At 37.6% G+C, this 27,864-nt stretch overlaps 1 protein-coding gene and 1 long non-coding RNA gene across 3 annotated transcripts in view; both read left to right on the top strand.

Moving 5' to 3' along the window:
• The window catches only part of LOC139989651 (terminal nucleotidyltransferase 5C), a 153,821-nt gene that overhangs the window by 73,864 nt on the left and 52,093 nt on the right, over window positions 1-27,864 (top strand). The window lies entirely within an intron of this gene.
• Window positions 23,488-25,186, top strand: LOC139989950 (uncharacterized). Its single transcript, XR_011800450.1, has 2 exons — window positions 23,488-24,520; window positions 24,836-25,186. It is a non-coding gene; the product is annotated as an uncharacterized lncRNA (long non-coding RNA).

Raw genomic sequence — 27,864 nt, 5'->3', positions numbered from 1 at the left:
ATATCGTAGTTTGAATACCGTAGAGAATAACGACCATGATAAAGAAATTTCAAAATTCTAGGCGTATTAACTAAATAATCGAGTGATTAAAAACAAACAAAGTTACACTTACAGCATGGTTATATTCTAGGTTTATCGTATGATTAAAAAATCTAAACAGTTACGGGTTAAGGAACTCCTGATCGGTAAATTCTGATTATCAAAGATTGGAGTATTAGGTCCAAAGCGGTAGCAAACTTAGACTTCATATTTGCTTGTCTGGATAAGAATTATTCCAAACTTTGGTCTCGTCTAATTAAAGAAAAATTTTCGTAAGTTTCTAGAGCGCGCATATGGTTTCCATCTTTTCCTCTCTCGAATTCCGCGAACAAGCAATGAGTTCTATATTCGACCTAACGTGAAAGTATACGTACGTCCTTGGCGCAATAAACGCTACTTTCAGCTGGAACAAAGAGTAGCACGCAATAAAACGTCGAGTGCTGCTCGGCCTGCACTCACTTCCCCGTTACGTTCCATACGGTTTGTCCTCCGATATATTTTATTAAACTCGAAATGACGAATTCACGCGAACAGAATAGAGTGATTCATTCGTCTATTTTTGATCGGAAAACTAACCACACTGAAAATGGATCCTGTTGTTGCTGGTAAAAATTTTACAACGATGGATGAATTTTCCAAACGACATTTTATACAAAGTTTTTTCAGATTTTCTTCTTTAATACTTCAATCTTCTAATCTCATATTTTTTCCGGTCAAAATACCTAAAAATAAGTAATCCCTTTTTTTTTTTATTGAGAAGCTAAAAACGGATCTTCGTATCGACTATAAAGATTTTACGACGGTGGATCAATTTTTTAAATTGTTGGCTTAAACGTTAAAAAGTAGTCGATTTTCGTTTTTCATTGGAAACCTAAGCTTGTCAAAAATGGATCTGTTAATCGTGCACGCGATAATTCTGTGATTTGTGAATCGATTTTTCAAACGACATTTCGTAAAAGATTTTCCAAATTTCCTTACGCGATAATTTTAACCTCCTAATCTCACGAATTTCAACACTTACGATTTTAATTCTTCTCGTTAACCAACAAATCTGTACGCTGAAATTTAATTGTCCAAGTATGAATTCTATCCAAATAAAATTTTACTTGTCGCAATAAAAATTGTTCCCAATGTACGATTTATTAAATTCCAATTAACAATGAGTTCTTATCACCTATCCATATAATTAGCTAAACGTTAAGCCAATCGTACAAACGCTTACGATTTAACCGTTCAATTTCTCTCGTTGCTAATAAAACATGCAAACGTACGTTAATTGGAATGAAATTATTCAAACGTGAACTTTGATTATTATTATAACTGAAAACACGAATGGTGCATGCGAGCTTCACGTGCGAACTCTTCTGCTTCTTAATGTATTCGAACGAATAGAAATCTTCTGTATATTAACGGAAACGAAGTTCGTGACAGTATCGATTCCTTTGACTACGTTCTCGAGCAAACTGTATTTACATAGCGTGGCTATCGTTTTCAACAAGTCGACGCCGTTATGCGACGTTAAACGAACATCGAAAGGCTTCTCTTTATTCCTTCTACGTTTCTCCTTTGCCTGTAAGATTTTACACGTCGGTAAAGCGATTCGTCGAGTCGTTGAGTAACATACATATGCTTTCCATATATTAATCACGCAAAGTAGCCAGAGAATGTACAACAGAAAGCGATAGTAGACAACGACGAAGCGTTCCTCGCTTTTTAATCTTGGCCACGCAGCTCGCTGCGAAGATAAGATTATTTAATTTGTGTCGGCCGTTCGATCGGGACGCGTCGCGGAATGTCAAGCGGATTCCCCGTTAAACGCTGTAACACGCGTAATGCCAGCTTGCGTTTTGGCACGCTGGCTTGTTCAATTATGCAGTCAACAGGTTGTCTTCGACTACGAGTAAACTTGTGCCACAGTAGCAATTAAATCGTTGAAATATCTTTCTATCACTTAAAGGGGCTGTGCGGTGGAGTTTCTTTCGTTTTTTGGCGATTAGTGTAAAGGAAAATGAAACTTTGAGATTACGTTACGATACTATGTAAAACTAAGAGTTTTAGAATGCCGCGTATTATCTGTAAAAATATAAAAAATAGTACTCCTTACGATATTCAGTAGACAAGAGAATTTTTTCTTTTTTTTTTTTTTTTTAATCCTAATGGTGTAAGATAATTCGTTGGAATTTTCTACGGAATATTGCCATGTGTTTGTCATTATGAGAAACGCGTTATATACTTTCAAATGATAAAAACGTATCTCGGTAAGTAAAAGGTATCTCATAAAGGTATGGTAAGGTAAAAAGTAAAAACGCCTGAACGTATAAATTCAAATTGAAACAATGTCTATGATTATCGACGCGCTCCAATATATTGCAAAATAATGTGTGTTCGATGCCTGTTCGATAATATGTACAATGTACGTGCTTCGTCGGTCGAGAAACGAATTTAATTTGATCTGACGGACGACACGGATCGATGATCCGTGTTGTTAGAACGATTATGACATCCGGTGTTCGAGAATGTTGCGTTTTAACAACGCGACCTAGGGCAACAACGACAGACTTGGGTGCAACAGGCCGTTTTTTCTACGTTAGCATAATCCCACGGTGCACTTTTACGCCTTCTCTCGGCTTGTTGTCGCCGTGAAATCGCATTATTCTCGTTTCGCTATTTAATTTTCCCGGTTCGAGTTCTCGCGTTTTCAACATTGTTGAAGGTTACAAGCTGTGACGTTTCAACTTAATCCCCTGGCAATCTTCTTGCTGTGACTTCGAACTTCCGCTTCTAAGGCTATTACTAACGTTTCCTTGCTGATTTCATATAATTAACGCAATTGTTGTTCGTGCGTGGATTATAAGTCGAGATATTAATTTCATTTTATTTATTTATACGAAGATTATTAGCATCTCTCTCGTTGAACGAGTTTGCTGTTATTGGCACGCACGTTAACGTTGTTTCAATTATTTGAAACTTGTTTAGATTTAAAGATTTAAGATTTAAAAAGACGATGAAAATATCTGGGATGAAAGAAATATTTGTAGTTTCTGGGGAGGAGTAGCTAAAGTATTGGAAATAGAAAGTTATTACATTAGAATTGGAAATTAAACAATGAATTTTCATATGATTTTTACCTGTTACTTTGTCGATTCGAAAGGAAAAAAGGATCTTTGGAATGTTTATCTATGCTTCCTCGTGTTTGAATTAACGCAGAAATCAACGCAGTAGAAACGATCTATCGATTTGTTCGATTCTTCCTTATTGCAACGCCAACAGGAATAAAGTTTGTGTTAATCACGATCGTTTATTTGAATAGAAAATGACATCTTTTCCTGTTTATTCCGCACAATGAAATTTTGTTCTGTAAACGTGCGAACTTGGTGTGCGATTGTGCGAACGTGAACAACGAATTTTTATTTCTACTTCCAATTCAAATGTACTATGCATCGTACCGCGTAGCGCAATATTAATAGCATGTTCATGTTATCGATTGAATAGGATGTAACAACTCGGTGTTTAATCGATTCTCAATAATTACGCATGGAACGTTACTTTCATATTTTAGACATTAAGTCATACACAGTTTCAGGAGTTTTAACACAGTTCGAGCGAGAATTTCCAGCGTTATTTTTCTCTGCACCTAACGCTACATAAACTCGCACTCAAAAGCCCTAGAACGTCTCTTGTCTTTGATAAAACATGGATGTTTCATGCAGTCTATGAATTTTAAATCGTATGCATTTTTTAAATAAAATCTGTTTCTCTTGGGCTAGCGACTAAGTGTTTCCAGATTTTGTCATTAGGTGGTATTGACAAAAATCGCAATGCAATCACTTAGTCGCCAAGCCAATATATCGTATAAAACATCAAATTAAACGATCTATTACAACCACGCGTAACTCATCCATCGTTTTTCCCAAGAATTTGAAAAACGTAGAGTAGGCGAACACAGCGTGATTTTCATCCATCGAACGAAACGCCGTGCGATTAGAATTCAAAAGATCGATGCCTGTGGAAAAGCCAATTTCTCGAATTCTAATCCAGTCACACGCCTCGTGCAAGAAAGTTTCGTTTCTGTGCTCTGCAACAAGGTAGCGAATTATCTTGCGCTCGTAACAAAGTGAACGAAAGGAGGAAGTGCAGGATGAGTGAAAGGCCCGCGAAATTTGCCGGCTGCATAGCAATATCGGAGTTCGATGTCCGCGTGATCGGACTGAACTTTGAAAAAACAACTACCAAATTGATAAGACACTGTGGCGCAACTAGGTTGCTCTTCGAACGCGGCTATAACCGACGAAAGGAGGAAGTGAGATGAATCTAGTGAAAGGGGAATGGAGGAATATCGAGATGATAGGAGAGGAGGAACAGTAGTTGATTAGTAACGTAGACCAGCCTTTGGAGGTTAAAAATCGTTCAAGTGATAAATTGAATAGACGGGTAACAATACTGCGTGATATTGTACTAAGGAGGGGAAGGGCAGCGGTTTATCTGTCGAAAAATGAGAGAACGAAGAAAGGAGGAAGTATCGAGACGAGTGAAAGGCGTGACTGGAAAATTCAGTGACTCGGAGGTTACAAATCTCGGACGATCGATGCACGTGCATATCGGATCGCGGTACGTCGCATAACCAGTTCATCGTAATTCGTTCTTTCAATAGGAGATACAGGAGCGAGTAGGCGAGTTGTAGGGATATGATCGATCGAAGACAAATAACAAGCGTTTTTATTATACGTCTGTTACGAATAATGGCAGATTTCTATGGAAATTCAAATTTTTGAGAATATAATTAAAAAGATAGAACCTGGAAAGAGGAAAAGTAGAAAATTGTTTCATCCGCAAACTATACTTTGCATATTTTCTATAGTTTTTCGTATTACGCGTATCCTCTGCGATTTACGTGCGATTTTGCAGTCTCGAATTTCCTATGAATGTAAAAAACTCAGCGATCTAGTTATACGAAATTGGGAACAGCCGGGAAAGATGGATAGAACGTTGGATACTTTTCGCTTTAATCCGATGTGCTTTATTTTACATTGAAATCTGCTAAACCGAGAAATGAATCAAAAGATTGGTATTTGTTATAAAGGAAGGACAAAAGTCCGATATATTAGCGTAAATTTTCGTTAAAATCGACACTTGGTATAGGATTTTTTTTTTTTTTGTACGAGGTGTCGCAAGCTTTAGAAAGAGGACACCACATGGCTCGCTTTGTGAATTCTTCGTTCGACGTTATTCCTCCGTTTTGCTTTAAAATCGTATATTCCGTGACACGATGTTATCTCTTAAAAAACAATTAAATGGAATTACGTTGACTGTCGAGGTTGCATAACCAGAAGTAAACTCTACACCGTTACCATCCAGGAAAAAGATACGACAAGTCGATTTTTGTTGGTTCTTTGATTTTTACGTTATAACGATGAAACATCACGGGACATAATTCAACTTTTATATGGGAAATCAATAACTGACGTGATATCGTAAATCTAATGTAGTAACGTTCGGCATCTTGAAAATGTTCAACAGGCTAACAAAAACACACGCACACTGAGTATGTACTCGGTGTTTAAAAGCAAATAAAAATACAATAGCAGAATTGACTGGTAGCAGCGGGATCGTAAAATTGTTTTCCTGTAAAATATGAAAAAGTGATTTTTGTCGCGTCATTTATCATGATTTTCTTCTGTCGACATCGTATACGTAGCGTACTGTATCGAGCACGTACGAGTTCTATTTCAGTTATGCTTATAAAATATACTGAAAAAGATAAATTCCCGCAAACGGAGAGCAGATAACTGTAAAACAGATTAAAAATACGCACAGATACGAGATAAAATCCGCCCCTGAGATTCTTAATCTTCCACGTCGAGCGAGTTTTGGTGCAGTGATTTGAAATTTCAAGTGACCCGTGATTCTTTGACACACGGTTATCGTCGTTTGTGCAACACAAACAACGCATCACGTGCACCACACATGAATGGTTGAAACGCGGACGTATCGTGTCTAAAAGGCGCGGAGTACTACAATGAACCAGTAATTACAGTTATAATGACGCGTGAATTAAAATCGAGTGACGCGTTTGAGACGGTGTTTGCACCTTTAAATATCATTAAGCGATTCGTGAAGCGTGAACTTGACGAGCATACGTAATAATAGGCGAGTATTGTTTGAAATTAAGATAAAAAATAATTATTTCAGACGATTCATTTATTATTATTATCTTCTATACATTAACACGTTGATTACCAATACGGCTATCGTTGATCTACGTTGTTATATTTTGTAGAATTATTAAAATAAAATAAATTTCACGAACTAGGAAATTTTATGGTGTAATATATTTCAATCTATTTCGACTTCCAGAGCGAAATATGTATAATTCGCATGACAGTCAACGTGTTCACACTGCTGTGATTCTCTAATTTTTACGTTTCAATTTTCCATTCATTTTAGCGAACGAAAAAATCCTTTACAGTTTTATATCGAGTTGGCAACTAAGTGATTGCGGCTTTTGTCAATACCACCTAATGACAGAAGCCGCAATTACTTAGTTGCCAACCCAATACTAGAACTATATATGTAATATAAAATCGAAAGGAGAAATCGTGCATAATGTTTTATAGGGTAATGTTTTCGTATCTTGCTCGAGCAAAGGATACTTTTCAACGTTAAAAAAATATTATTGGATCGGAAATGAGCGAAAGAACGCGACAGGATTAAATATATCTTCAAGTGATCTTAAAAGTGAATTGTCATAAGTATTCACATTCTCTTCCTCTCACTTTCATCTCCTCTCACCTTTCATTTAATCCAGCGACTAAAATAAAAGCAGCCAGAGGAATAGTCGTCTCCTATGGAGATTGGAAAAGGAAATTGATTTTACATCGCTACTGAACGTGTACGATCGATCGAGTTGCAAGAAAGAATCGATGTACTCGAAACGAGAGTGTTACGCAAAGCGGTGTTTTTTTCGCGCGAAATCGTGATTTGCAACTTGACATTGGCCCGGACGTTCACGGACAATATTTCACGTAAGAGGCGCGCGTGTTCGCCTTTCACCGGGTCCGATAACGCGATATAATTAAATTTCGCGCAGTCAGAGAATTGATGGCCGCTCGTTCGAAATCGCAGCGCTCGCTCGGTCGTTGACATGAACGATGATGAAATTGACGATCAATTGGTGGCTGCCCCTATCCGCGATTTTTTGCACAATTTCAACTAATATCGTCAGTGAAGTTTTACTAGCCTGCGAATTTCAGTAGTTGCAAGCTTGATCAGTATTTATGGATCCTTCTGTGTAATAGGAATAGGTTTCCTAATGAAAAAAAAAATAGGTGATAACGTAATAAATGAAATTTTATACGAGTATTTTATATGATTTTATAAACAGTATGGATTTTATTATAGATTTTCGTTTATTGTATATTGGCTTGGCAACTAAGTGATTGCGGCTTTTGTCATTAGGTGGTATTGACAAAATCGGCAATCACTTAGTTGCCAACCCAATACATTCTAACGTATGGATTCTAAAAATCATCTGTTATATAAATTCCATAGATTCCGTGTATATTTCATATAAAACTAACATATTGTTGAAGCGAACGAGTTTTTCCTGTCGAGGTTATTAGATGTGTGAACAAAGGAACGCGTGGATAAATTGTAAGATAGGAAATATATTTTAATATAGAAGTGTAAATACAAGTCGGAATATAATTTGAGCTGGTTCAGATCCGCACGCTAACAATGTTACCTATGATCGAAAGCCCTAAAGCCATCGTCGCCTGTCTAATGTTTATGCTTTGCCTTCGTCCCATGTCTATTTGTCTATACGCTGTCGATGGCTTCGGTGTTTGAGAAAACTAAAAAGACCACATTTAGAATTTTCTTAGAAGTGGTGACTACTTCAACCAAAAATGTAAACATTTTTCTAAGAACGTTTATGTAGACGAATCCTTCTCAAGATATCGATACGGACGTTCGAAGATATGTTCGAGTGGCTTTGATTAATGTTTCTATATTATTTATCGAATATTATTCGACTATTCGTATGTTTATGGATGAAACACCCATCGACCTATCGCTACCCTGTTGCGTGTGTGTAAAATGTAGATGAACAAGGGAAGAGGGTGAGGACGAATGGTTTCTGGTCGAGCGCGGCTGCCACGTGAACAATGGCGATCCATGAACGAAACAGGTCGTCACTCGTCGCTGCACAACGACGTGGGTTTAACGGATTGTGCGCTTCTCGAAAATATCGTTCCTCGTATCTGCGTTGTTGTGTAATGCTCCTATTACGATCGCGATACGGCCATTAAACCGCGCGATCTCGACGATCGATCGAAAGGATGAAGATGGTCGAGAGAAGATCGTGGCGTAGATCTCCACCGATTTGTAAATCTCGTGAGAAAATATAGAAGACAAAAATTGCTTGGTAGATGCATATAAGATAATTTGATTAGAAAGTTGTTTTTCAATGACAGATATCGACGAATAGCTTCGTATTGGTAGATCGTAGAATTTTATGCAAATTCCCACTCGATTTTATCAATTCTTCGCTCTATATATTTTGCATATTTTTGTATGATATATGCAAATTTTCGCACGTTTAAATTTTCCATAATGCATATAATTAATTAATAATATAATTTGAGGAATGTGTTTCCAACTCTGTACATTGCTCTTATAGCGTGCGATGCAGGTTTCAAACGCGTTAATGCGTCCATTCGAAAAGTTAAAAATTCATTATCCTTTATAATTGTAGTGTCGTGTAAATACGAGAGACAATCGTGTAAATCATTGTGGAATTTATATTGGATTTTATGCGATTTACTAATTTAACAATGGAATTTATTATCGTAATTGCAAGGCTTTTCTATTCTTGTTTCAATGTTATTTCTATAACAGGATCAATCTTACACAGTAAGCCGTAAATAAATTATACAATTTTTTCCGTCGGTATAAAATTATATATGCATATGTATATATTTTGTTTAACAATCTCCAGAATTGTTTTTCTATGTTTTATATCTGACGATTCGATAGAATTTTTATAAAATGAAAAACGGGAACGTGTTCCATTAACCGTGTTTTCAAATTCTTCCTATTCTGGGTTTGAGGATAACCGTATCTCTCTGAACCGGATATCCGGACCATGGGACACGCCGTGGGAGCTTCTGAACGTCAGATAAATTCAGTGACGAAGAATAGACGAAATTGCTATTTATACGCGACTTTGTCTGCGTTATACGCGACGTTTAGGAATATAAATCGACGGTGATACGGATACGAACAAATATTTAGCAACGAGATTTTCTGACGACGATAAGAGAAACTCGATCGAAAGTATTTGCTACTTTGTCTTATTACCAGACTACGTAAAATTACTATGAATTTTTGTGAACTTCATAGGAAATTCGAATGCCTCGTGGATGTACGAGTAATTTTTACAAACCGTCGTTATTGTTTCCAATTGAAAAACAATGTCTAACCGTTCGACATAACGTCGTTTGCCAGAGGAAATTTCATTTCCTTGAAAGTTAATTGTTCCCACTTTTCGATGTTTACATCCAGGTCCAAGGTATCGGTTCATCGATCGAACGAAAAGAATTACGTATTCCTCTGTATCGTACACAACGATGACCTTCTGCTCTTCGAATCGACGGTTAATTTAAATAATTGTTTGGTCGAGCATTTCCACCGTATAATATATCGAACTTTCTAGTTAACAACAACTATACGTACATCCAGAATTCAACGTTCAATTAATCAATCGTACATTCTATAATTTCGAAGAATTTTACCACCGCTAATTTCATTAACTCGTAAAAAGGATCTAAATACAACGAATCAAACACTAAATATTGCAAAAATAACGAAATAACATCGAACGACGCTTCTTCAAACGTTAGAAAGCTCCAAGAGTCTCGACCTATGTACCGAGTTTCAACCAGTTCACCTGTCGTCCCTCTTTGACGCTTCCTTCATCTTCAACGCACCTGCAAGCGCGTCAGAACGATTCACAACCGAGCTACATCTCCGCACACGTGCGTACACACGTGCAGTACACATTGTACACGTACGTATATATATATATATATATATATATATAAGTAACTGCAGTTGGAATCGAATGAGAAGGTTTTGCGGAGGAGGTGCAGGGGTTAACCTGTTGGAGGTCAAAATAGCGTAAAGGATACGCCAGTTAGCCCACACGTTCGCATTGTTGCAAAACATGTTGAGCGCGCCTCCCTTGACATTAAAACGTGCGCTTACGACGCGCGTTCCATCGCAAAAGCGTAATATATGCCCGCGCCTACCATCGATTCTCACCCCACTCCTTTTAACGTTCCATCGTTTTGCTATCCTTTCCTCTCTTTCTCGTGTTCCTTGTCTCGTTATACGTAATAAGATGCATCTTACGTCACGTTTTTCTTTCCATCTTTCATTGTTTTTTCATTTCTTTTCTTTCTTTTTTCTTTTTATGTTGACTTCTTTTAAGTTTGCTTTTCAAAAGCGCTTACCTCGATACATTCTATTTCCATATTTTTTAGCATTCCATCGTTTTGCCATTCTTTCTTCTCTCTCGTGTCTTGTTATGTATATCTTGCGTTACGTATCTCTTTTATCTTTTTTTTCTACCTTTTTCTCTTTATTTCTGTTTATCTTTTTTCTCGATCGGTTGAACTTGGTAACGACGGGACGTTAGCTGCGTATCTCCTTAGTCAAGCGCTCGCGTCACGCGTTTTTCTCGTCCCCTTTTCCCCGCGACGCCTAAAAAATGCCGAATTGAAAGACGGAATCTTCGTGATTGGCAATTCAGAACGAAATAGATGGAAGCGAGACAAAGCGAAAGGACAGGACTCGAACAGAATTTTCAGTGTCCGGGCTATCTGACTTATTGTTGGACAATAAACGATCTTCCAAAATGATCTCGCACGAAGTAACGTTGCCGCAAAACGATTGAATCTTTCTATTTCTACAACGTTTTTAGCATGTCTTCGAGAAAAAAGGCAGTTACTTGGAGAAACTTCAGATATTCCACGGCTGTTGTTATTCGGATCAGTGCCCCACGAATGGCACGTGATCCTTTTTACGTCAGAGTAGAAAAAATACGAGGCACGTATACTCGCTTATCGACTTGTTACGAGTTTGTTGCCAGTAGCATACCACTTTTTCATCGGCCTCCTTTTCCTCATTCAACTATCTTTATCGCTGTGTTATCGATAGCGTAACGTATTTGAACGATTTCAGCAACGGTATTGCAACACCGGATACGCTCGTTTACTTTTCCAACTGTTATCACCGCCGTTACTTTCACTTTTCCTTGATTTTCCTTTTCTTTCGACCACCTTATCGACTCGTATCAGCCACACGTCATGACCGAGGGAGGTCAAGTACGCGATACGCTGTTTTCTCTTTCTCCTCGACCCGATCGATCTTGTCCCAACCACGATTCTTACGATTTCACGATGATTTTGTGGAAATTCGGGACCTGGGAATGTTCTAAGCTAACAGTTGTTGAAATTTCCTGCCAATTTTGTTTTTTTTATTCGTCGCTTCAACGATTCTTCACAGTGAAATCGATCTTTAGTTTCATCTTCGTGTTTATTTAGTTGCGGATAATTTAGCGAATGATAAGATAGATATTCTTGGAAATCTGGTCGTTAAACGAGAACAGTATTCTGTGGAACTTTTTATAATTTGCTCATTTGCCTATTTTTAGGTGTTATCTTTCAAGTAACGATTGAAAATCTGCTCATTTTCTTTGTTAGCGCGTTGCAAGTATCTCTACAATTTTCGGTTGAGACGTTGTTAAAAATAACGCACGAGATTGGACGTTATTAATATAGAAAGTTGGAGAAAATTCTTTTTAGGAAAAGAGATCGTCTGACCAGTCGCTCGGCCAATTAACCGACGAAAGACTTTAGACCGATTCTTCGTACCGGAAGACGAATTCCAACGAAAAAGCTGAACAAAAGACCAACAATACGATTTCTTTTCTAAAAATTCTACGGAAAATGGCCAATTATCGGAAGACTTACTTTATCAATGAAACTAATAAGGATTTCCTCGAATTTCATCCTTGAAACATGTCGCAAAATGAATACGTACGCTATCTACTTACATTTGTAACTTCCGATATGTTGTATCTAATCTCTTCGGTATGCAATTCGTTTTCAACTGTTTCATTCAAGGTCGATATTAGCTAAAATAAAGATGGTTGTTAGAATTGCTTCTAGAAATTAGCGTCTAGAAATGAGATCACGGACACCTTATTCTGCAAGCTATACAATTTTTTAATAAACGCTTCTTCTGTTCGTGAATATCTTGTACCGTTATTTAGGGAAGGTCAGTTGAATTTTAAAAATCAGTAGGAAATTACAAAAATACTAATGAACTTATATCGTAATATTACGTACACAGTGGCTAGCAGAAGTAGATTGATTGATAACAGAAGTGGAACATTTATTCAAACGTATACTCTCGGAAGACACAAGATATCTATTGCAAATATATATTTAATAAAAAATCAGTGTTCAACATGAATGATCATCTTAAGCATATAAGTATTAAAGATGATTGCATTGAATTTTCTGACTTATTAATATAATTGATAATTGTCTGTGATCTCGTCTACATTCTCAGATTTTGTTCGATCTTTGTTTATTCATTAACAGTGCTAAATTACAAGATATTTCTCGTAACACGCATAATATATTCACAAAATATTCCCACAAATGTTCGAGTACCTTTTTGCACCATTGTATATCAACCACTTTAGCCAACTACTAATAAAAAAAAAAAGAGGAAAGAAGAGGAAACCAAAGTACATATGATGCAACTTCTCTGGGAGCATCGATCGTTCGTAGAATCGCTACTGATATTCATCTAAAGGTAGCGATACGTCGATGGCAACGAGGTCGAGTTGAAACACAATGGCCTCGTAATGACCGCTCGTAACCCGGCGATGACTTGCAGAACGAGTTTTCAGCGAGCGCTTTAGAGATTAATTTCACTGACGAAAATCACGCCGGCCTAATGGTTCTCCGCGATGCCATTGACTTCTTTCGTCCTCTCGAGATGCAACACGTCGTTATTACAGCGTTACCATAACACGTCGTGCGTCAGACCGTGAGATAATACATAGATTGTTGCGCAATAATTCTAATAAATTGAATTTATTTATCGCCAGAGCACAGGTGTAACGTGCATTCTACGAGAAGGATGCTCGTCCAGATGGTATCGAGCTAACGGCCGAGTAACGAGCCGTTTTACGAGCTCCGAGATAAATCCTTTTACCGATCACTCGATTCCGCGCGATTACGAATTTTATTTCGCTGCCATTAACAGCCTATAAGTAGTATTTGCACACTGTCAAATTATTGCAAGTAGTTATGTAAAATACAGCAGAGTAGTTTGTAATTTGTGGTACAAACGCGATCTAGGAGATCTTATGACTGGAAATAGGACGAGGATGAAGAAGAAGGAAATTGCGTTGGACAAGTTTCATTCCTGAGAATATAGAATTTGGAAATTTCAGTCGAACATACGTATGTTTGGCTAATTTTCGATTGGTCAGTAGTAAGCGATCGGATGCAAGTCGTTACACGCGCGAGAATAATAAAATGCCACTTGGTAACGTTACGATGCTCCATAGGCTCGTACTATATCAATTTCGCATTGGATCATCGTGAACAGATTTCATGCTACAGAAGTATTCCTATATCTCGTACAGTGTTCCGATAGGAAATACGCTGTTTGGATAATGAAACGTTCACAGAACTCGCGATAGAACTGCCAATTAGAATGCACAGTGTTGTGCAGCGAGTTTTTCGAATCGAAAGAGATCGCGTTTGCACGTGCATCGTTACAGCAAACAACGATTCGAGATTTCCAAATGGCCAGCAGCCGGGTGAGAATGAAATAGTTACGCGGACTACAAATCAGGAAACGTATAAAAGAGCGACTTTTCTCGCTAGAGAAAGGGGAAACTGCAGGAGGATTAAATCGCGATGATTTCTATCATTTTTCTGTCTTTCGATTGGACGTAGTAACGGACGACTGGCGACTAACCATTAGAGAAATTGCAAAATTCGTGATTTTGCAATAAGCAAAATTTGTTTGCCGTTTATCGTCGCTGCTACAAGTTGTTACAAGTTGCAGAAACGATCAGACATTGTTAACAAGAAAAATCTGTAATTTTATATCTGCAATTTTCAACAGTTACGGGATTGTGTCATAGTTAACGGTGCAAATTAGAGTTCAGATGCGACGAACGTAAATTGCAAATGCTCGTTTATTGCAATGGAAACGGATACGCATTACAAATGATACTGCGTTTAGTTTCGTTATTAAGGATAAGTGTGTCGCAATGAAAGTTCATTTCGCGGATATTACAGACGTATTACGGTAAAAATTGATCCTGTATGTTTTACAAATATCGCAGACGTAATGCGAAAAGGTTTACCTTTACGCGCGTCACGAGCATTGTATGCTGCGATAAAATTCCTATCTCTTAAATTCAATTTCAAAAAAGAAAAAAGAACAAACGACTCGACAAACTTTCTCTTATAAATTATTCTCTCAAATATCGAACATAATTTTCGAATTAATTTCATCTCGTAACCTCGAGTACCACCAAATACCAGTTAAATCTATCGTTTCAATATTTTCTACCTCTCCACGCTATCTAATCCACGGTTACCTGTTCGTGCGATATACAGACTATCCGTAATTACTGGAGCGATTTGAAAAAGTCGAAAAATCAAAAAGTATAAAATCTTCGTTTCTGAAATCCCTACGATTACTCGTGCTGCAAGTACTTGTTCAAATAGTCAACGAGACAATTTTATTCGTTACTCTCTCATTTATCTATTATCGCTTTCCCCTGTCATAATCTCGTAATTCTAATAAAGCCTCGTTACGACCAATGGAGTTATTAACCTTCGAAATCTTAGAAAGTAACGGGCATATCTTTGGAACGGTGTCTCCTGGCACGGTGTCAATTATACATAGTGGCACGCACGAGCACAGAGATTTAGAACGTTCCGAGGCGGAGTAAGACGTAAAGGTGTGCACGAGCTCGCGGGTTCGAAACAGGTGACTGCCGTTTATGGTTAGAGCGCATAATTAATCGGCCGTCTAAATACGGTACACGAGGCGAAAGACTTACCTTCTCGACTTGGCGTGGCCAATTAAAGAACGTGGAATATCGGCCAGCGTAGGAAACACCTGGATGAGAGGCCCTGTTGCACGCGTTCAAACCACTTTCTTCTTCTACCCTGCGTGCCTTCTTGTTCCTGCTCCCGCTTTTTCCATACCAGACCACTAACTTCATACTCGATCGTTTCATCCGGTAGACGCGCCTATTGGAAAGTACAAGCTTTGGATATCGGTATAAAATTTGAAGCTTCAAGTTTATACATTTTGTAATATAATTGTATTTTACTACGAGGATAAGTATTGGTCAATTTTATTGATCGATCGAATTTAACGTGTAAAGAAAATTGGTAATAAAATTCGATATAAAGTTACTTGAAGTTCCGATTTAATGGGAAGATCGCGTTAGTTTTATCGTATTATGTATTTCGTAAGTGTCGTAGAAAATACAAATTTTAGAGGCAATATTGGCAGTAAAATTTCATGATTTTTTATTGTTCAAACGTTCAGAAATATTTCTCCTTCTATGAAATTGCGATAGGAGTTTCGTCTGGCTAATTAAGTCATCCGAACGATTTTTCGGCGCTGTTCTTTGCTTCTTGCAAGTTCAAGAAGAATCGTTCGATTTTTGATAGAAGAATTTGTCGACGCTTAAGCCGCAGAAATTTCTATCAGATTTCGCAAGTTCGTAAAATTGACGAAACGATTTGTTTCGATTATAAATTTATTACTTCGCTATTAAACTCATTCGTGTTCCCGATGTAATCCATTATTCAGAGAACATTTTTGCAGCTCGCAATGTTTTATGTATTATGCGGTAGTTTCTCTACGATCTGGTTTCGTTTGTCGTTCGTGGTTTTAAGTTCTGCTAAACAGATTTCATTATTATGTCAGGATTCTTGGCTTCTCGTTCGTATACCGACTGCATTAAGCTTTTTATGTTCATTGTATAATATCAAGCAAAGGTTTTTAAAGTGTCAGCTATATGAAAGTATCGACGGAACTCTGTACAGCTTAGCTCCAATGACATAACTCTGTAGCTCTAAGTAGATTTGACCCAGTGACGTCAACGATATGTTGAGTTCTGCAGCTGACAGTCATTTCGAAGTATGAACGGTATTCGCTGTAATATAACGTTATCGTAATCGAACATTATAAAAATCGAACTTTGCAAATTTTCAGTTTCTCCTGAATCTCTATTCGTCAATAATATTTGACGCGCGTGAAATTTTTAATGCGTACACGTTGCTAGAGTTCGACATTTTCTTCGTAATAAAATTCTTCCGTCTAATTTCCTTAGCATTCTACAAATATTTCACATACAATCTCTTCCATCAATTTTCTTCTCTTTCGCGTATCATGATTAATTTTCTTTTAGAAGAATAATTATTTACGAACTTCATCCTTGCGTCACATTACCATTAACATTCATTAAACCTTTCAAACATTCCGAACTTTACGAACAATAAACCTACCATTAAATTTCTCTGCTGAAAATATTTTAATTAGAAAATATATTAAATACTCTTCTTCTACAAATATCTTCTATTCGATACTTCATCCAATTAATTCTCTTCGTTTCCACGCTTGACAAGCGAATTTTCGTGGGAAAATAATTATTCACTGACTTTATTCTTACGTTACGTCGCAGCTAACGTTCATTAAGTCTATCAACGTGTACAATTTACAGAGAAGTCGTAACGTCTGTTTTGTTCTCCTCGTTCTCCATTTTCTCTCGAACGAGAGAGAGAGAGGTTTCTTTTTACTGGTGTTCGTGAACCGTAAGTCTAAAAGTGTTCTGCTCGTTCGCGGGTTATCGTTTTCCCCGGTCATTCCTGAGCCAAGCGCAATTTACGGAATTAAAGTTTTTCTTCGCTGGAAGATAGCGAGTCGCCACGTGTCCTTTGTTCCCGTAAACGTGATATTAATCGGATTACGTGCGATTCTAGGTAAGTCAAACTTATGTATCCGAACTGAATGTTTTTACCTTTTTGCAAACCTCAAGCAAGCGAAGTAGATTCATCTGCGAATTGAAGATCGAAGCACGAAGTCATCTATCAAATACTTTTTCTTAACGATTTCTCACGACGTAGATTAATGATATATCACGCGTAAATCGAGTGTTTGTATTTAGAAAGAATCAAACGAAATCGGCGGTGGTATATCGTTGCACGTTTCTGTTTGTTATATAAGATGAATTACGTTAACATCGAAAAACAATTAGTATTTTTTACGTAATTCGTTATCTGTTCGAAAAATCCTGTTTTTAATATTAACCACGTATGCACCGGAAATATTTTAAGATAAATATTGTTCACGTAAGAAAAATATCTAGTTAGCGAACATTCATAGTTACGAAACATGGAAAGGAAAAATGAATAAATCCTTATAGTTTTCTCGCAATTCATTTTTCTCTGTATTCTAAAACTATTAATCTTCAAATATTTCTTATCGATCGATTATGCAACCTGTTATTTACCTGGCTTCCAAGAGCTTCGAGTCACAGAAATGCCACGAAATTTCGAAGTTTCCGTAGTCACATCGCTAAAACGTATCTATGTAAACGTCACTAAGAAACGTTGAGAAAACTTGATATTCCGTTGCAACGAGATTCTTCCTTGCACAAATGTCATTGGTTTTCTTGAAAACGATAGGTATCGAACTGTTTTATAGTTTTTCACGGTATCGTTCGATCGTTGGACAGAAGCGCAGCGTAAAATGTGCCCTTTGACGAAGGCAGAACACCTCGCGAGGTGTCGCGAGAACATTTCACCGGTTGATCGTTGCAACGCTCGTTTCCACGCCGCGTTTTATGCGAGAACGCTCCAGTTCAGCCCTGTAAAAGGAATGTCGCTGGTGTTTCAAGGTTCGCGAGCACGTACCAGGGCGTGGTATGCACCTGGAAATCCGACTGCCGAGCGATATAATCGATCTCGTTATGATTGGCAAATCCTTCTTTCTCGGCTGTCTACGTATTGCTTTGCGTATCATATTTTTCCTCTTTTTTCTCATTTTTCCCTTCGTTATTCAATCTTCTTTTCCCTTTCTAGAGTTTCCTTTTGGTTTATTTCCTCTTTTTTTCTTTTTTCCGTCGACGTTCATTTCATTGATCAATAGACCGCGGGTGTTTGCGTATTTTTGCAAGATTATAGAGTTAGTAAATCCGTAAAACGCTTATAGTGTGCAAAATATAGGAGATATTCATGGTAGAGTATTTATTGGAAACAGATTTTTATTCGGTTTTTACTTCCCTGTTTGACATCATTGAAATACGAATGAATATCGAAATAAATGAAATATAAATTGTAGAAACATACGCGGTTTATCGATGAATTTTGGCACTTGGAAGAAATTGAAGAGACGACAGAGTGGGTGTTAATATTCGCACTGTCGAATTACATAAATTCTGTTGTCAATGTATCGTAGTATCCAAATTTTCCTGATTATAAATCTGATAGAAAATAGAATCGAACTTTGATTTATGAGAGATGGTAGTGAAGAATAAGGATTCAGATGAAAATAGAATCTCGATGATATAATCAAATCTAAAAATAAGTAGACTAAACCAAATTTTCTCTCAACTATTTCTGCAACGAATCTCTATAAATACCAGAATTGCCAGTTCGCTTCGAATGCTCTACTTCCTTCTTCAAACCTTGTCCAACTATCGCAACAAATAACTCCAAATCTTCCAACGTAAGAACCGTAGAGTTCAGTTACTCGTAATATGCTTTTTACGTTAATTACGCGTTGTAAGAGAATGCCAGAGTACGATCTGACTGCAACCCAGAAAACGACGTTTCAACAAGGACCAACGGTACTGCTATCGACCTAAAGGAAACGAAAGAAGAAGCGGAGAAACTATGGAAAAAATTCATCTTCAAAAAATAAACCTACTAACCCGAGGAGACGACATATTGTTCGAACGACGAAACGAAAGACAACGTTTTTGTACTAAATTTGCGAAATCATCGATAGCTTTTAATTCCTCAGTTTATTAAACCTATCGAGCGTCTAGTGATAGTTTATTCGACGTTACAAGGAATATCCTGAATCCTTAACGAAAACGATACAACATCTTGGAAAAGTTATACGTCGAGGTGCAATATGTTTCGACGTTTTTACGAAAATTATATAAAATTCTCTGCAAATTTCCGTAAACATAAATTTACAGAATCGAGGTAGAGGGAACTGCGACGGAAAAAATATTAAAGCGATCCATCTACGTAGGAAACGTTTGAGACTCAAAAGCAAAATTCCGCACGAATTTGATAAAACTTTTCAATTTCGCTAGAAACTCTCGGAACAATTGAACATTTCGCAAACTAGTTGCGCCAGCGGCCACGACCAATTGCATGGTTCGTCGAGTGTCGAAACGAACGACTCGACGAGCATCTGGGAAATTCGTTTGAATCGGATTAGCCGTGCTCTCGTGCTATAGAGAAATCGTGCATATGCGACTCACGATCGCGTACGTATGTATGCGTACACCTTGTTGTCGTGTCTTGGTCACTCGTGGGAGGAGTCGCCTCTGTCAAGGCCCCCTCGCATATATTCTTATCGACAAGGCGATGGAAGTGGCGTGTCCCACATCGCCGGATGCTCGAGGTCGCTTGTCTTCCAGCGACACCAAGCTCTTCGGGGCTTTCGTCGAGTATTCAGGTTTAAAGATCGACGGTTTAACGTTTCGAAACGAGGATTTTCAGGACAGACAATGTCTTTATCGTCTTCTTTACGAATCGCAAGGTATTCCACTGCTTTGGCTTCTATTGCCGCTGTTCCTCTCTGATATTTATTAATTATCGATCAAGATATTTAGGAAAAATTTGACAACCCTTGTTCCCTGATATTATTTGATATTTTCCGACTTTCATTCGCTTGGATTGGTATGAAATATTATCGAAAAATCTGGATATTTTTCTGTGAACATGCCGAGAAGAAGAAATCGAAAGATTTGTAAGTTTTAAGGAGTTGCGTCAAGATCGAAACACGTTTTCCTCCAATTTTGCATTACTTTCGTTCCTCAATTTACGTTTCAGCTTTCTGAGTCGACAACGATGTCTCCATATGTGTAATCTTGATATCGTTTCTGGAACGTTAATCGCGAAGACGAGGAGGAGGCAAACCTAGCAATTGATTCGTATTGTCAAATCTACATACTCGTTGCTCTCAATACGTGAAACCGCATAATACACCTATATTGCTGTAAAAGCAATATGCTGGCTGTACATGACCCCATAACTTCTTCCATGAAGAAACGTCACGCAATTCGCGTTACTTAACGATCTTCGTCTGTCACAGTGGTCGTCGGTGACCCAGGTTTCGTGAAATCTTTCAGATCGATCGAACAAAATAAAATCCATGGACTAGATAAAATTTAATTGAAAATTGTTCATTCCTTGTTATTTCTTTTGTTCGTCGAACTTTATGTAAAATCCTATATTAACAAAAATTGAGAAATTGATTAATCAGATGATACAAGAATTTACATAGTGTTATAATAATAAATGCGCAATCTTAAATTCAATTTTGAAACCTGTCACTCGACTGGGCCTGGTAGGGCTAAAGCCTGTTCATTCTTCTTAAACTCGTATTATTTCCTATATTTATATGTTAAATATTTTTCCACGTTATTTTCTGCGACTAAAGATATAATAACATTTTTACAAAAAAAAAAAAAATCATCCCGTTTTCGTCGTGTACACTTCATACGACTATTAGCTACGTTTCAGGCACCGATACTCATCGTTATACATCGCGAAACACGCGTGGGCCACGAACGACCCATAGGGTGCCAGTTACGTAACTGGAAATATCATCGTACCATTTTAGAAAAATGTAGCTGAAGAGAAAAGTGCGGCCCGCTGGCCTCTCGTCTAAATAAATAAATAATCGATGAAATTGAAGAAAAAGAAGGCGGCGAAATAATTTTCGAAGGAAACAATCGGACGTCTTTGCTTCGTTTATCGCGCTAACGAGGTATTGTTCGCGCGATCCAACGGCAAAGATAACGAAGAACGCGTGCTGGGCTCGATAGGGAAGAAGAAGTGGGTCACGTGCCGATAAAACCGTGATTTTGCCGTGACGTTTCCACGGAATCCGTGGGCGTAAGCCAGTTGCACGCGTGTTGCGTGAATAAGTTAGTGTTCCGTGTCCTATTAGAGGCGCGCCGTTGTCTCATTCACGCGTTGTTTTACGCCAGTCATTGCGATATAACCGAGTTCTATATTAAAGTAGCGGCAGCCTAATTAATTCGACTACATCTGATCTTTGCGTTGCATCCGCCGTTCTGTTTTTCGTTCTTTTTTCCTTCCTTTTTTTTTTTTTTTTTTTTTTCGAACGAAGATTAAACTGAGACTGGATTATTTGCATTTTCAACGTCTAAATATTTAATCATTTTCGTGTGTTCGATATCTGGACAATTCGTTAGTTGCTACGTATTAATTGAGTGATTCATCGATCGTCCTCTCGGTGTTAGGAAAAAGCTGGAAGATGAGGATTCTTAGGCGTCTGTTAATTTTCGTGTCTTTGGTATTTGAACAATTTTTTTAGTTACTACGAGTTGATTTACTTTTAGTTTATCTATCGTCCCCTTAACATTAGAAAAAAAGATTGATATCCCAAAAGTGAAATTGCGACGGTAAAAGGAAAAAGCTCATATATATGTATGTGTATATGAACATTGGAATGGAAGAAACTAACATCAAAGACGGAGAAAGAGGTAAAAGAGAAAGAAAAATTATCATAAAGAAAAGGAGAAATCTGGGATATAAGGAGAAATAGAGTTTCTACAAATAAAAATACAGTAAGCGGATTCCAATGAGTTGTCGAACGAACACGACCTTGAAATATCTAAGATTCTACGCTACTTATGTCTAAAAGGACAAGAATGGCTTTAGGCGAAGCAAAGTACAAACTTAGTCTTGCCGTGGTGCGACGTTAAGTATACGCGAACTATACACGACGAATGGTATGAATAATCGCGGCGAACGAGCCTTTTCACGTCTTGTTGCGCGTTACGCAATCAGTCGATCTGCGAAACGGCATAAAAGCGCCGCACAGAACTCGAAGCTGGCGTCTAACGGCTAAATTGTCCAACTGACATGGAAACTACGGAGCAAGAAGCCGATTGCAGATAATTTTCCACGCCTTCGTTTCTCGTCTCTGCTTCTTTATTGCCGCCGGCAGAATTCGAAGTATTCTCGGATAAAGAAATGTCTGTACGACGCACTTTTTACGTACGTTATTTTTCTTTTCTTTTTTTTTTTTCTTTTTGTAAGAGAAATACTTTTCGAATTCTGGAAGGCGAATTTTTCAAAAGAACCGAACCGTTCCAGGCGTATACGCAATATTTTAAATAACAAGGTTCATGATAAATGATAAAAGTCGTATTTCGACGAAAGAGTAGAAAGAATTCATTTAACTGTTTCATTTTATTTCGTTATGTTTAGAAAGGGTCAGGTTATTACTATTTCAAATAAACATCTTTGTGACGATGAAAAATTATAGCCACGATTTCATTTGGCGTTATAAAATTTCTCGAACAAGGACGATAATTGGTAATAATAAGTAATTGTCGAAAGGACCTCGTTAATATCTTTAACGAGTACCTAACTAATGTAGCTATGTCGAAAGAAGAGTTCACGCAAAGATCTTTTTAGTTAGTCCGAGGCAATGCTTCGATAAACTAGCTGCGATTGACGTCGTTTTATTGACTTTCCTATTAATTAGAAATTGTCGAGTGGCATTATTACGCCAGCTAAGAAAATACACTTCTCAAGACGACGAATACTCATCGCGAAATACACTCGATGAATCTTTCTCTGCGTGCTTGTTCATCAGCAGACGAGAGAACGAACAACAGACGGAATATTGACTCGTCGAATAGCTATATGTATTTATTAATTTCACTTTCGTTTCAAGAGAATCGTTGAACCACGCGCAAATATTGCCTCTTAAAATAGATTTATGCTACAATATGCAGTAGGAAGATTTGTTTCGAAAAAGTTGAATCAGAAATAGAAAATTATGTAATTGCGCATAGTTAAGAAGTGAATTATCGTTGCTCGATCGATTCGTTGGATCGAGACGTTGTATCGGTGATTTTTAAAATTCTTCAGCGTCCCAGCCTTCGGGGAAGAAGATAAACTTTGAATATGAAAAGTCGAAGATTCTTTGATCGTTGAATCGGAATATTAAAATATCGAATTAAAATATCTGTGAATCGTAGGTTTAATCAACTCTGCTGGAAACTTCTAAAACTTACAATCATCGAATACCATGATTTTTCACTTTTCCATTCTCGAAACTTCCAACCTCTAAACGTTTCCCAATTCAAAATTGAAATATATTTAAAACTTCAAACTTGTCAACTTTCGAGTCTCGAACTCAAAAGCATCAGATCGCTGTTACTCGATCGATGGAATTTCGAGGCATAGAAATAGATGATCGCAGGAAGTTTGTCGAAAGGTCGTTCGTCGAATTCTTCCGCTCGTTTAAAAATATTCTCTTAAAATTGCGTAATTGCGAAAATTTGCATAAAAATTCCATGTGGCGAAAATGGGAGGTTTCGAGGAGGGTCGCGTCGTTTCTTACGAGATATTCTTTGAAAGCTGTTTGCGCGTATCTCGCCAAGGATTCAACGGAACGCGACCTAATTTCGTACCGGAGTCGTGTCGTATTTCTGCCTTGAGACCCTTCGAGGTTACGTTCACCGGCTTTCTTGAGGTATCGTTTCCCTCGAAGATTCAGTACGCGGCGAGGAAAAACGAAACGGAACGCTTGCACTGACGATCGTTACGTGAACGTTCGTCGGGGATAAGTTGCCTCTGCAAGTAATTGGAACGATATTGAAAAAACGTGGAAAAGCTTCACCGATAATGTTACATCGCATAAGAAATTCAACGTGCAAATGTGCACCTTTGAAAATTTCTACTGCTCGCGTGGAATACCGCTTTTCATTGAGACTATTCGTGTCGAAATGTAACACCGTGTATGTTGCTGTAGGTGAAAGAAATTCTGCTAAAATAGATACGGAAATACATGGTAATAGAAAATAGAATTATTACAGTGCGAAAGGATGTTGAAATTACGTGAAAATATTCAGGACAAAATAATTTTTTAATAAATTTGACATTTAAAGTGCCATCGTATGTAGTGCGATTATTATCATTTATTCCCTGTGAAAAATTCGCAAGCATGTATTTTTGAATCACCAATGACTCTAGAAACGTAAGAAATTTTTACAACGAGAAAAACAGCGATTCTCTGAATCGTCCGTTTTGAGTTCTTTTGTCGTGTTATTATTGGGTTGGCAACTAAGTGATTGCGGGTTTTGACAATACCACCTAATGACAAAATCCGCGATCACTTAGTTGCCAGCCCAATATTTAGATCGACTATCAAGAAATATACTGAGGAATTATTATATTAGCTTGTAAATTAAGTAAAAATTGAACAGAGTTTGGAACGATTCTATATTCTCAAATGATATTATTCAATAATATTGTTGTTATGGCTGATATTATTAAAAATCGTTATTAAACATTATTAAGAATCTCATAGAATTTCGCTGGATTCGTGAATTTACAAGGCGTGCTTCCGCTACAGAAGATTAAAATAATGACATAGCCTGCTAGCTGTAGAGGATCCTTATCAGGAATTAATTGTACAGATTCATCGGAAAGGAAGTTTACTGGAACTTTTAAGAAGCTAATCCCACGGGAGCAGCGACATACTTTAAAATCTTCAACTCGGTGTACTATAATTTCCCCGAGGATACAGACGACACGGTCTCGCCCAGGCTAACGAAAAACGCACGAAGAACAGCGAAAACTACGAAGAGAAATGTTATCCTTTCCATAAATTGTAAATCACGAGCAAATATTTATGCGCGTGAAAATTCTTTTCAATCTACGCTTATTCTTTCACACTCTTAGAAAATCTTTTCAGTCGAATATTTTTCATTAAAAAAGAAAAGAAAAAAAAAGGAAGAAAATTGTCGATCGTGTCAAGAACACTTTAAGGAAGTTACAAAATAACGATTTATAAACTACACAAATTCCTTTTACCCCGTCTACGCTGATCTATTAAATTATTTATTTTCACAATAAAATTCCCTCGTTCGAATATCTTTCATAGAAAATTTTCTTTCGACAATCGCTGGAAGAAATTACAAAATGATAATATTATGTACGTAGAAATTCTTTTCTCACAATTTGCACTCGTTCTTCGACACTGTTACGTTAAAATCTCTTTACTCGAATATTTCTCATAGAATACAAATGCCAGACGATCATTTTTAACGACATTTAAAGGATCTACGAAGTAGCAACGTCAAATAATTCACAGAGAAATTCCTTACAATCTGATACATTGAAATCTTGTAACTCGAGTACTCCTTTCACGGAATCATGTTCGAACGATCGCTTAAAAAGCACAAAAGTAAAAGAGCTACAGAATAATTCACCGCGAAGAATCTTTTTTTCTTTTTTTCAACGTCCTAACTTGATAAAATCCTACGGACACCGAACCAAATATATATAATACAATGGCAAAGCGTATAATGTAAATAAGAAAACCGTAGCGCGTCAAAGAAGAACAAGAAGAAGAGAAAATGAGAGAAACAGCAGTAAAAGGAGGATATACTCGGTGTAATCCAACGACCAGCGTTATTCCATAAGCAGGTAGCTAGCATCGCATTGCATAAAGAGGCCACTTCCCGGTTGCGTTGCAACGTTCACTTTCTTTGTGTTTGCTCCAAGAGACGGAGCAACGTTGGAGTATCGCTGGAGAACCAGCAACACGCCCAACTGGAAAAGGATAAAACAACGAGCAAAGCTCGTACGTGTTAGTGTACGAACGAGTCCCGTGAAAGTAACAGTCGAGATGCATCTGTGGAACTTTTTCGTCTTCTTCTTCTTCGTCTTTCTTCTTCGTTCCTGTTTCATGGGAATTAATTTCGTATAGTTCTGAATTTTAAGCAAAGTTAGCCAGCTTAAGAAAATATGAATATCGTGAAATGGTTTGAATTAGATTTGCATTAGTAAAAGGGTGAAGTCTTTAGGGATGAATTTGTGAAGATAACTATTATACAGACACAGACACGTCTGTTTCTACATTATATCCCTGAAAAAAAAAAAAAAAAAAGAAAGAAATAACTATGTTCATGTTTGTTGGATGTTAGGGTCGATCAACCGCGATAATATTTTACGTTCTGTTCAGGAATATCTCGAGACTAGTCACGCGTTTAAAAACCATAGTTCCAACCTGATCTTTGGTTTCTAAACGTTTCACCGTAACATCCATCCAAAGTGACTTTATCGATCTTCAAAACGTAATACATCATTTTCTTTGCAACACTTGGGCTTCAAAAAGTTCCGCTGTAAAACTCTTCTAGACGGACCGATACATCCATCGTAGCATAAAAATTCTCAAACTTCGAACGAAAGTCAATAAGACCATTGTTCGCGACCCTTGAAACACAATATCGTCATCGTCGTCGTCATCCTCCAAGTATCTAAGTCTTCGTCTTTGTTCCACGAACAGACTTCGATCAACATTTAACCGAACTTAGCCAGCTCATCCGGCGAACGTGACCTTTTTCTGGTATTTAGGATGGATCGAGGTATTTGCAGACGTTGGAACGGTCGATCGTATTGCGCAGCCCGCGAAATCAATCTTCTACGTGTCTCTCGGAACGGTGTTAACGACGTTGATGACAGTGACGGGTATTTTATATCGTTGAACCGCCTTGGACGATGCACTTGTCATGTGTCACGGTAACTCACCTCCTTTAAAAGGAGCACACCTGGATGGACTGGATAGCGAAGACAGTAGCGCGTTGATTGCGGAGCCGAAATCGTCCGGATTATTCAGCGTTCTTTTTTTTTTTTTTTTTTTTTCTTATGATGTTGACTGCCACGAAAATTTCGTATATTTTACTCTGCAGGCCGCAATAGATCGTAGAAACATAAAAATATACTACGTCAGCGGTTCTTGAACTTTTGCTTGCTATGGACATTGTTCGAATAATTTTTCGTTATCGCAGATTCCCAAGAATCATCTCAAAAATTAAATCTCTAATGTGCCAAATAGTGTACATCTAAAACACTGTTGAACAGCTCTCAAATTTGAAGAAAAGAGATTCGTTGTAAATAAATAAATAAACATACTGAATATTCTTTGCTCTAGTAGAATAATAACTCGCGAGTGCGAAGACTTCGTGGCTTCCTGGAGGCACACGAACCGTAGATTCTTTGTATCACAACAGAGCATTTCATTTTTGCGAAACGTTATATCGAACTTGCGCGCTTCTTCTCTCACAGTGTCGCCTGAATCGTTCACATTACTGACATTTTCTTGGCACGCGAAATTTATCTTATTTTAATCATCCCTCCCCCAAAGAAATTAGTAAAAAGTCAAAAGTAAGAAATTTAGTAAAAATCAGTCAACGATTTCGCAAATTTCTAAATAATTCGGCGAGTCACCACCGCTGAACACCGTGGCGGTCAACGTGTTCTTATGGAAATTCTACTTGTTTTATTAGCTCGCGTTAAAAGCCTCCTTACGATCAATCCATCGAGATATAACTTTCGTCCGCGATTTCGCGCAGAAAAATTTGAAAATCATCGAGTGCTGGTGATATCATCTTAGGCTGGATCGTCTCTGGGAACG

Source organism: Bombus fervidus, chromosome 8, assembly GCF_041682495.2.
Source record: "Bombus fervidus isolate BK054 chromosome 8, iyBomFerv1, whole genome shotgun sequence".
Lineage (NCBI taxonomy): Eukaryota > Metazoa > Arthropoda > Insecta > Hymenoptera > Apidae > Bombus > Bombus fervidus.
The sequence above is the reverse complement of the archived record's forward strand: the minus strand, read 5'-3'. Positions and strand labels throughout refer to the sequence as shown.